This window comes from Scleropages formosus, chromosome 9, assembly GCF_900964775.1.
Source record: "Scleropages formosus chromosome 9, fSclFor1.1, whole genome shotgun sequence".
Lineage (NCBI taxonomy): Eukaryota > Metazoa > Chordata > Actinopteri > Osteoglossiformes > Osteoglossidae > Scleropages > Scleropages formosus.
In genome coordinates this window covers 27,997,115-28,009,684 of record NC_041814.1, presented here as the reverse complement: position 1 = coordinate 28,009,684, position 12,570 = coordinate 27,997,115, and the positions used below count along the sequence as shown (strand labels likewise).

The 12,570-nt window shown below is 44.6% G+C and overlaps 1 protein-coding gene across 2 annotated transcripts in view; it reads right to left on the bottom strand.

Moving 5' to 3' along the window:
- The window catches only part of LOC108937053 (disks large-associated protein 1-like), a 141,752-nt gene that overhangs the window by 77,672 nt on the left and 51,510 nt on the right, over positions 1–12,570 (bottom strand). The gene's annotated exons all lie outside the window — the stretch shown is intronic.

Genomic DNA, 12,570 nt, shown 5'->3' with positions numbered 1-12,570 from the left:
AGCATTAAGACAGGGGTGGAACCGGTGCAAGTCGAGGGCTGAACAAAAGAATGGTCTAAAAAAAGAACATAATGGATGGATGTTTAAAAGCATATGAAGGGTGTTTCTCCATTACCGGCTTTTCCCGAGGGCGTCGAGGCCCCGCTTCCTGTGGAGACGACGATGCTGGCTGATGAGTGCCTCGGGGCAACACTGGGGAGGATGGAGGATCTAACAGGCTCTATATGTAGGTAATAAATATCTCAGATGAGAGCAAATCTGATGTGTTTCACGAGCAGGGGCACAAAAAGGCCTTCTAATGGGGATGTTCCAGGTATGGCAATGATTCTTGAGAAGCTCTGGATGGAGATGAAGGAAGAAGACCATCTAAGAGAGCTCTAAACACCACATTTACATGACATGTAACCATCAATGTGACAACATGGAAATGGCATTTCCACTTAGAGGGTGCTCAGCTGCTCCATGGCTAAAAATGCATTTTGGGAGGGAAAGAGGAGAGCAACTAATCAAATTTAGCAAATTATGTCATTACTTGTGTTTAATGAACTGAGAGGCTTTAAGCCAAGCGAGTGTTGTCGTTGCTACTTGCTGTCTGAAGAAAAACCCCACAAAGATCTCATTAGCAGCCTCACAGTTAAAAATCATAATAATAATAATAATAATTTGAGTACTTGGAAAAAAATGTGCATACATGTTTTTAAGAGATTAAATTACAGAATAAATTTTGATCATTAAGAAAAAGATCTTTTTAAAATGTGCGCTAAAATTAAATTCCCTGAAAACTCCAAGATTTTTCAGTCTCTGGGAATATTTTCCTGTAAAATTATTACAAACTTTTTTTTTTCTGTGGCTTAGATGTTCTTCCTTGGCAGGTCTGGAATTATTGATGCATTCTTGAAATTAACTGTGGTTATTGATTTTATAAAAATAGTGAATTTAGCAATTTTCACTCTGTTTTAGGTAGAATTGATGCACTTCACTCAGAAAAATCAATCTACTTTCTTCACAAACTCAGCCTGGCCAGACTGGGATGTCCAGTACTACTACTGTCTTTGGGACCTCCATCAGCATCTCCAGGGTTTGAATCCCACCTTCTGCTGTAGTATCCTTGATCAAGGCACTTACCCTGAATTGACATAGTAAAAATTACACAGCTACAGAAATAGGTAAATTTCTGTAAAACTGATATCTAGCAAGGGGGGTGCAGTGGCGCAGTGGGTTGGACCTGGTCCTCCTCTTCAGTGCGTTTGGGGTTCGAGTCCCGCTTGGGGTGCCTTGCGACGGACTGGCGTCCCGTCCTGGGTGTGTCCCCTCCCCCTCTGGCCCTACGCCCTGTGTTACCGGGTAGGCTCCGGTTCCCCGCGACCCCGTATGGGACAAGCGGTTCTGAAAATGTGTGTGTGTGTGTGATCAGGATTTGGGGGTGCGGTGGGTTGGACCAGGTCCTGCTCTCCAGTGGGTCTGGGGTTCGAGTCCTGCTTGGGGTGCCTTGCGACGGACTGGCGTCCTGTCCTGGGTGTGTCCCCTCCCCCTCTGGCCCTACGCCCTGTGTTACCGGGTAGGCTCCGGTTCCCCGTGACCCCATATGGGTCAAGCGGTTCAGAAAGTGTGTGTGTGTGTGTGATTATCTAGCACTGTAAGTAGCCTTGGACAAAGATTAATGGTTAATAATAATTTATCTGCACTGTCGTTCAAACCACAGCAAGTAAAATATAACTGCTGATAACTGTTATTTTTATTGTGGACTGAGACAACAAATCATACTGGAATTTTCCTGGGAACCAGGACATAATTTACCATGGTTTACCATGTTCAGATTCCTCATGAACAACTCAAGGACCGAGACAGCGGTGAGGCCCATTTCCTTCACGCGTAGAAACATCCCGGTGAGGATGAGAAGCACATGCAGAGGGGAAGCAATCCTCTTCACAGCTCAGGGAACGTTCGACTTAATCCGCCCTTTTCCGCTGAAAGGTTGTTAATTACTCTGCGCCGGCTTAGGAGGAATCTGGCCGAGGTCGTTGGCATCGGCTCTCTTCTCCAAGTTGAGAAGGACGGGCGCCTCGCAGCAAGGCTCCTGCGAAGCCAGGCTCCCTGCTGGGCCCAGCTGTGCGAGGAGGACCTGTCTATCTCTTTACCGCGGCATCACTACCCTGCGGTGTGGCTTTACGCCACTTCTTTACAACGAGCGCCAGGCCGCCCCGATGTTCCGCCCAGCAACACCCGACACTTCCACCACCTGGAACAAAAACAGGCCCGAGTTCTTTCTTTGTACCGTTCGAAAACCAGGCTGCTGACGTCCCTCCACAAAGTGACACTTAGGGCTCATGCAGCACTCGCCTGCCAGCCCCTCCATTGCTCCACCGTGGCCATCTTTGATCTGCTGGATGGCATAGTCTCACACCTCCTCCAGCAGCGAGGCAGGAATCACACTGCAATTGCTTAAACTAAGGAAAGGAATGAGAAAAGGCAGCTGTTGCATTTCGTATCACCAGTGCTGTAGAGTCTGCACTGTGCAGATTAGAGGGTACAGAGTGCAGTTTATTAAGGATGAAAGTGTAGAATAAAGGGTGGAGTTTACTAAGGATGAAGGTGTAGAGTACAGGATATAGGGTGTAGTCTATTAAGGATGAAGGTGTAGGGTAAGGTGTAGAAAGTGTAGTTTATTAAGGATGAAAGTGTAGGGTACAGGGTATTGAGTGTAGACTATTAAGGATGAAGGCGTAGAATAAAGAGCAGAGTTTACTAAGGATGAGGGTGTAGAGTACAAGGTATAGAGTGCAGTTCATTAAGGATGAAGGTGTAAGGTATGTGGTATAGTCTATTAATGATGAGGGTATAGGATGTGAAGCAGCATTCCTCACCCTGTCAGATGCTCACTGTGATGCCCCCAGTTCAACCACTATAAAACTATCTGCACTCGGGCGGCGCCCAGATTAGTGGTCAGCCAGAGGGATGTCTTGTGGCTCACAACCAGGCTGAAGGGCTCCATCTCCAGAAAGCATTAAAGTGCCAGTCGTGTTCTCAGGCTCCCGGTCACAGCCAGCAGATGAAACATCACAGCCTGTACCCGAGTCCTGGACCCCGACGCGGCTCTCATGCTTTCGTTCACCGGGAATATCCGGGGCGCTGGTGCTCATGGAGGAAAAATGGCATCTTCCCTCTGGCAAACTCATCAGCTGCCAGCCCTTGTTTATCTTCTGAGCAGATGACCAGCCAGAGGTCCCCCCTCTGCTCATAATTCTCTCCCTGCATTCCTAGGACTTGTACCCACAAAGGGATCCCCCCCAATGCACCTTTGGAGTTTCATCACACAATTTCACTTTTTTCTTCAAATCCACTTGCAACATTGACCTGTTTATACAACTTGGTAATTTTACTAGAACAATACAGGGTGAGCACCTTCCTCAGGAACACTATAGCTAGGATTTGAACCTGCAACCTTTGGGTCTGAAGACACTATACTACACTCACTTCCCACGGAATGGTGTTCCACGTAACAGAATTTTGATATAGAAATTGAATACATGTGGACATTTGAACCCTTTGGCTCCATATAGTGGGATTTATGGGTCATTTTTACTAACATTAAATGAAACTGACCAATAATGTATTTTGAAATTTTGCTTTTCTCCAAAGTATAAAAACAATCTTAAACTGTATAAAATTATTCACCCACATATACAGCTGTGCCATTTTCACTTTGTCAGTTCGGAGTACTTTATACTTCTAGAGTACCTTGAAAGGTACTATAGTTAGGAGGTGGGATTCTCCAACCACTTCACTATGACCCAAACTACCAAATGCAGTTTTAACTACAAACTTGTACACACTTCTGAGTCATCCAGTCATACCACTCCACTTATTTTCAGTGGTGTGATAATTTTATTGCTTTCAATGTATTTATTTTGATCATCGTTGACAGGCCATGAATGCCTGATTTTTTCACATTTATTAATTTCTAGAAAAAGCAAAGGTTTTGGGAGGTTTTTAATCATTACGAAAGTCATTTACAGTATATGATGGACTCTTGAACTCTGCTGCTGCTGTCAATAAAAATAATATGCAAGTTAACACCCATGGGGAATTTTAAAAACTTTTTTCTAATTTAATAGTTTGTTTCTGATGTTTGCTGCTTTGGGGAAAAGCGTGTGCCAGATGAAAAAATGTAAATGTAAATATGCAGTTATTAGCAAAAGATTTCACTGTATGACACAGCAACTGCATCCCAGTTCCAGTGTTTTGTTTTTGTGGTTTTTTTTTTTTTTTTGAACTAAAAGTTGTTCTAGCTGAAGCATGGTGCTCAAGGGTACAGCAGCTGGTCCTCTTCATTCCATCAAATGAATCATGACCAGTTCAAGTCAGTTCAACATTAAGATGAATCAATCACTGAATTGCTCAAAGGATTAGAAGCAATTACATAATCATTAATTACGTAATAATTTGTGAAATTTGCTCTCAAACGGTGTGGCATCACATTAAATAATTGCTCAGTTCACATTAATCATGTCCTCAGCAGACAGCTCACAGAGAAGCAAAAACGACCATGAACTCCCAGCTGACCTTGTACTGTGTAGCGCTACAGTATGAGAGGGTACAAGGATGACAGAATCGCCCTTGCACACCAAACTCATTCCACATACTCAGTGACAAATGACCATTGCTAAGCCTCAGACCTCGAAAACTTAAAATTTCATATGCATCTCCTCTTTATATTTCTTCTGACTGGTTGCATGCAAGGGGGTGTGGTGGCGCAGTGGGTTGGACCGGGTCCTGCTCTTGGGTGGGTCTGGGGTTCAAGTCCTGCTTGGGGTGCTTTGCGATGGATGGGCGTCCCATCCTGGGTGTCCCCTGCCCGCCCCAGCCCTATGCCCTGAGTTGCTGGGTTAGGCTCTGGCTCTCCGCAACCCCGTATGGGACAAGCGGTTCAGAAAGTGTGTGTGTGTGTGTGTGTGTGTGTGTGTGTGTGTGTGTGTGTGTGTGTGGTTGCATGCACATTGTGACACTCCTCTAGGTTCCTCGGAGCTTTACTGATTGGTTGCATTCACACAGTGACTCTCCTGTAGGTTCCTCCCCTCTTTACTGATTTGTTGCATTTACATTGTGAGCCTCTTCTAGATTCCTGCCCTCATTACTGATTGGTTCCATTCACACTGTGACCCTCCTCTAAGATCCTCCCAGCTTTACTGATTGGTTGAATTCACATAGTGACACTCTTCTAGGTTCCTCCCCTATTTACTGATTGGTCATATGTACAACGTGACTCTTACTGCTTTCGGTCATAATGGAATTCATGGCATGGTTCTTATTCCATCCATGCGCCCAAGATTTACCCCTTTTGAGTTTATGTGACCAGGTGTATCTACTTTATGTTTTGATGCCCAGATTTCCACAGTGATGGATCCGTGTCAGTTATACACTCCGGAATGTGACCTCAACAGGGAGCATGTTCTACACTGTCCAACATCTTACCTTGAACTTTTGAACTCTTCACCTGTCAAGCATTTTCATTCACCTGCACCCACACAATAGCTCCCATGACCCGTCTACATGTAGCAGCTGGGAGATGTTAATGTTACAGTATTGTTAATGCTGAGCATCACCTGCTTGAACATCCTCAGGGAGTAAATACATTCATTTATTAACACCCTTGTCCGAAATGCATTATACTTATTTTGGTGCCCTGTGGTACTTAGAATAATTCAGTCATTTTATACAGCTGGACAATTTTTACTAGATCAATTCAGGGTAGGTACCTTTATCAAGGGCACTACAGCAGGAGCAGGGATCTGAAACCATGAAAAAGTAAAGAGCACTGACTTGTATTGACTGATGAAGAATCCTCAGTCCTGCAGAAAAGGCTTCACACTGGCATCCACTGATGAATGTGTAACGAATAAATATATAAAATTCACATCCAGTAAGGAGTGACATCCAATATTACTGTTTTTGTTTCGTGCTCCTGCTCATTTGCATTGACCCAGGTGATTAACTTGACATTTAACATTTAACTTGTTCTAGCCTTTATGACTAACTCCAGTCTAAGCCTCTGCTTTTTAACCCTCGTGACTAATGCTAATGTAATCATAATTATTCCAACTCTGCTGACTGACATTCGCCTAACCTCAACGATCAATGCGAATTTGCATTCGCTACAGTGTACGTCATTTTAACCTTAATGAGAACATTTATGACCTGATCACCCCCTACACTCCCAGCAGAAGTGCTGTGCTCCTCCACCTCTGGCTACTTGGTGGTCCCACTCATGAGGGGTCAAAAAGCAAAAGTGTTTTCTTTCCCAGTGTTGGCGTCAGTGAGGTGGAACGAGCTACTCTTGTCCCTCAGAGCTACTGAATCCTTCCCAGCATTCAAAAATGGTTTCAAACCCACTTCTCTCTTGATCTTCTGACAGATCCACAAATGAGCTCAACACCATCTGCTATGATTATCTACGTGTAAAACCGCTTCCACTCGCACACCCTCAGTATCAAGAAAATGTGTCAAACCTGTTTCCATGACTCTAAATTGAAACACCGGGTGACCATTTACATTTATCAGACACTTTTGTCTAAAGCAACTTACAATGAACTCTACGTAGTGTTATCAGCACTGGGTCACTCATCCATACATCAGTGGAACACACACACTCTCTGTCACTCACACACTATGGGTGAACCTGAACAGCATGTCTTTGGACTGTGAGAGGAAACCAGAGCACCCAGAGGAAACCCACACAGACACAGGGAGAACATGTAAATTCCACACAGACTGAGCAGGGATCAAACCCACATTCTCTCACACCACCCAGGCGCTGTGCCACCATGCCACCTCCTTCATCCTCCAGCTCAATAATGTGTTTCATCGCAAGCAGGTGGAAAAGGTGTCCTAGAGGACCCTGAGGGCCCTGAAATGATGCTGAGTGCACCTTCCTGCGATGGGGTCAGATCTCAGCAACATGGGAAGCTCCCAGGCTCCTCTACGGCCTCCATTAGCCAGCAGGTTGGCCCGTAGCGGCACGAAAGTCAAGTTTGTTTACCACCTTATCCGTGGTTTCACAGCAGGTCCGGCAAGGTGACCTAACGCCCTGCTCCTCCGCTCTTGGGTAAACTGTTTATCATCTCTAACACAGCCTCTTCAATTGCCTTCCCAACACATTGATCTCCTGTAGATGGTTTTTCTGTTGCTCTCACTCTGTGGAAATGACTCAGCAAAGCATTTTGGGGCAACGCCAATTCCTAAAGCCTGCAATACAAATAAAAATCTATTAATTGACAGAAGGTGGCAATTTCAAACCTCTCCCACAGCTTTCAGTGGAAAAATAAACCGCCCTTTATCCGTGGGATGGCGAGGAGCATCGCTGAGTACATAGGGGACAAATAAAGACGGTATGTCTTCTTCACTACTAAAACAACAGGAATATTTAAAGCGTAACGTAGCGGCTAGTGGTGCTCCTTTTGGACTCAAAGAGATCAGGTTCGGATCCCACCTCCTGCTGTAGTACCCTTGAGCGTGGTACTGGTACTTACCCTCAACTGATGCAGTAAAAACTGCCCTACTGTGTACCTGGGTAAATCACTGTAAGTAGCTTAACGTTGTACATTGCTTTGTTGATAGACATCAGCTAATGGGATAAATATAGCGAATATATTTGCAGCTACAATTATTTATTCATTTCACATTCTAGGGGCTTTAATAGTTGTTTTCAGACAAGAGTTAATGGGAAATGTCAATGTTTTAATGAGATTTTTCACCTGCCTGCATGCTGGACTCGGATCAGAAAGAACCCATGCGGCACCTTGAAAGCCGGCGAGCTCCCAGTCAAGCGTTGGAGCAGAAGTGTGGGCTCCGACCTAGCGAGGCACTGACGACATTCAGATCAAACTTCTGTCAAGACGCAATTGCCAAGTAATTATGCATTTTGGGCTGCGTTTCAGCTAATCTGTCCTGATCTGGGAACAGATTTAATCTTCCTTCCCGCACTGCGTCCTCATGCCCTTGCGCATGTGGCGTGGCCCGATGGAGATGCTTTGGAACGCAATGCGCTCGTCCCCCATCCGCAGCAGGATAAGAAGTAACCGAGCCATGTTCTTGCTCTTCGTGTGGTAAAGCGTGAGGACAGCGACGTGACGGGGTCAAATCCCTCGGCAACTCCCTCAAGGGTATGAAAGCAGCACGCGCCCCTCCCCCTTGGGATTTGACCCCATGACTTTCTGGTGACAAGCCCAGCTGCAGCCCGGGCAGTTTGAGACACACCAGGCCAGGCGTGACAAGCTGCCTGCTTGCTCAGCGTTCCCCTGCAATGCCTCCGCTTTACATATTCATGGGCCAACAAACAGCGGAGAGCGCCCTGCGTCGGCCTCGCCACGGATGTATCTCCCCTGACGGAGCATCAAACACCAGCGTTTTCGCTGCCGCCAGCATGTCCCCAAAAAGCCAGGCATTAGCAATCGAACCCAGAGGCCACAGCAGGGCTTTGCTCATGTGAACCATGATGAGGGTTCACCAGGCTGAGATGATCTCAGTTGTAGAAGGCAATGTATCTAGGTTCAATCCCACTTCCAACTATAGTGCCCTTGATGAAGGTACTTCACCTGAATTGTTATAGTAAAAATTACTGGCTTGTATAAATCACTTGGGGCACACAGGGGAGACAGAGCACACACATGAAACATTTCATACCACCATATTTGGTATATTACGTACTTACATCTTCTACACACGCCTACACACACTTTCAGAACCGCTTGTCCCATACGGGGTCGCGGGGAACCAGAGCCTACCTGGCAACTCAGGGCGTAAGGCCGGAGGGGGAGGAGACACACCCAGGATGGGACGCCAGTCCATTGCAAGGCACCCCAAGTGAGACTCGAACCCCAGACCCACCAGAGAGCAGGACCCAGTCTAACCCACTGCGCCCCCGCACCCCCGCACCCCCCATACACTCCTACACTCTAACCTTAAATCCTAACCCCTAACCCTTAACCTTAACCCTAACCCTAACCTCCTAACCTCTAAACGCTAAGCCCTAAACCCTAATCCCAGCCCTAACCCTAACACTCACACTACCTTGTAACCACTAAGCCCTAACCCTAGCCCCAACCCCTAACACTAAACCCTAACTCTTAACCCTAACCGTACCTTCTAACCCCTAGCCCTAAACCCTAAACCCCAACCCTAACTCTAACCTTAACCCCTAACCCTGCACATCACTCTGAACATCATTCCACCACTTTAACCCCTTAACCTAGTGACAGTTAACACGCTGTTTGTCATGACTCCCCTATTTGACCTCCTTATGTCCACAGTAAGATGACTTATCTACTGATTTTCAGTAAAAAATGCAGTAAAAAACAAGGTACAATACTCATACATGCCAAACACAGGTGTTCACACTGTGTTGGGATTCAGGGAGACTCTTGGGAAACTGATTTTCCAAATGTTGCAGCCTGCTACCAGGGTGGGCTCAGTCTTTCAGAAGGTTTGGTGGAGCATGTGGGAAAAAAATGAACGCAGTTTCTAGGGTGTGAGCTTCACTCTGGAACATCTAGAATGCCACAAAATACATAAGTAGGTTTTAAAGCATATAAAAATGTTGCAGCTGACCAGACGTGGCTGATTCAGCATCTCTCTCTATCTCTCTCTCTCTCTCTCTCTCTCTCTCTCTCCTGGCTCTCTCTACTGCGATAAAGAAAAGTGGAGGAGATCATTCATCACAGTTACGAAGGCCCCAGGTCTCGGACTGTAGATATCCCTGCAGCTTCGCTAGACAGTAGACCCTGCGATGGGTATCACTGGAAGACGAAGTAGTGAGATGCAGCGATCAGACGGCTTTCGCCCCACACCTGTGCCGTTCAACTAGGGTGCGACTGACGACACCCAGGGGTGTCACAAGATCGCCAGCAATTTTGCCTTGGCTTCATCGTCTTAAATATTGTCATAAATGTTTATCTTTATTTACTTTTTCATTGCAAGTTTCACACACCATTGAGACCTACGACAGATCATTATTGTTATATTAGTTCATTTAAGTGACATGTTTTCCCAAAGCAACTTACAATGTTAAGCTGCTTACAGTGATTTACCCATTTGTACAGCTGGGTAATTATTATCGGAGCAGTTCAGGATTAGTACCTTGATCAAGGCAAGTAGAGCAAGATGTGGGATTTGAACTTGTGACATCAAAGGTGAAAGGAAGTGGTTTTAATCACTACCAACAAAGATGTTGTTGCTATTATTATTATTATTATTATTATTATTATTACTACTGACTATGTAGGAGATTGGAAAATGACTAGGGATGCTGTAGAATAGGATATATGAATTAATGGTGTCAACTCACCTCACTCGTAACCCTAACCCTAACCCAACCTAAAGAGGTTGAAACCCACTGCTCCACACCATCAGAATGGAGGCCTTGGGCTGCTTCTGCTGGGGGCTGTGCCTATTCATGGGAAAGCGGTGATGGCTGAGGAGGAAGGGAGACATGGGCCCAGGTAAAAACTAAAAGCTTTCTTTAAGAATGGAAAGAAAACACTGAGACAAAGTGTTCTGTCTGTGATACTTTCTCTGAAAGTTCTATACACCTGCTCTGGAAATGCTCATACCAAAAACCTTCTGGAAAGACCTGTGTAGATTCATTACACAGGTGTACATTTTTCTTTGTTATTTTACATTTAATACATTTAATATAATGCATCATATTGTTGCCTTTATTTCTTTATTATTACAGCAGAAGGCCCAGGAGGAGTAGAAAACCTTTGGAACTTGGACTTCCAGAGGTTTGCTTCTTCCCTTCTTCACAGTGGGACTTCTTTTGTTTTCCTCTCCTCCACGACCACTTGGCTTATTCTGTTACTGACAATTATCTGTTGTAACTGTAATTTTGTATCATTTACAGCAACTTTGTGCTCTGTGTCACTCTGGTGAGAAGAGTCCTTAATAATAATAATAATAATAATAATAATAATAATAATAGTAATAATAACTGAAAGAGGCAGTAAGCTTGGCTTCCATGACATCAATAAGAAAAGTGATTAAAAAAATACCATTGAATTAAACCCCTTGTTTCACTCGCAAAATTCCATACTCATAAAAGTACATTTAATTGCAAAAAAACCCTTTTTGTTGTTCCATGATGATGTCACACAGGATGTTAATGCTATCACAACTTCCAATATCTGCGCAGCTTTAACAGCCATTGAATTGTGTATTAATTTCAAGATTGTAGCGTAATCTGTGTTTCGGTTCCCCCGGCATTTGTTCCGTTTTGTTCTGTCTGTATAATATTTTTTTATGTTTTGTATTGTATTGTTAAGAATTTAATTAAGGAAGAAATGAGCAAAATTTATTCAAGCAGTCGGCATTTGATCGCACAGTTACCTCTAGCGATGCATCATAGAGCAGGTCTGCAAAAGCTTAGGGCCACCCTCTCTCCCTTCCGGCATGCAAAATGTTATATAATAACAAGATGTAATCTGATTGGTTATTTTCAACTTCTTGGTAAGGTTTTTGAAAACTGGCCAAAATAAGCAATGTATCATTTAATTTACATTTATATTTAAGGTGAGGCTATGGGGAGGAGGTGGTGTTGTAGTTACTGGCCTCTCCTTCCAATCCTGGATTTGAGGTTGAATTCCTGTTCCTGCTGTAGTACCCTTCAGCAAGGTACACTTACATTTATTTGTCTAGCAGATGCTTCTCTCCAAAGCGACTTCCAACGAATGTAGTGTTATCAGCCAACACACCTTATTCACCGCGGTGACTTACACTGCTAGATACACTATTTACACCAGGTTACTCATCCATACATCAGCAGAACACACTCTCTCTCTCTGTGTCACTCACACACTATTAATAAAATAAATAATTTAAGTAATTGACAATATAACACTACAAAAAACACTAAAAATAATTTCAATAATATTTTAAGGAAACAATTCACACAATAATTCAATAATTTATTAAAATGAAAAATAATTTTAATTATTATTAATTAAAACTAATATTTTAATTCAAATAATATGCTAGAACCACTGTGGGAATGGAACATGTTAGGAATACACAGTGTCAGAAATGTTCCCCAACAGGCCATGCCACTTGCATTATATTCATTTGTATTTTTTAATACAGCAGAGCAACACACAAACACACCCCACATCTATGACCTCTTGTCCAATGCAGAGTCACGGTGATTCGGAGTCAATCCCGGAAGCACAAGGTGTGCGGCAGGGTACACCCTGTAAGGGATGCCAGTCCATCGCAAAGCAATCACTCACACACACACACACACACACACACACACACACCTTTTCAGAACCGCTTGTCCCATACAGGGTCACAGGGAACCGGAGCCTAACCCGGTAACACAGGGCATAAGGCCGGAGGGGGAGGGGACACACCCAGGACGGGACGCCAGTCCGTCGCAAGGCACTCAAAGCGGGACTCGAACCCCAGACCCACCGGAGAGCAGGACCCGGTCCAACCCACTGCGCCATCGCACCCCCTTGTACACACACCTCAAGGGCAAGTTGGAGTCACCACCAGCCACACGAAACACACGTCTTTGGACTA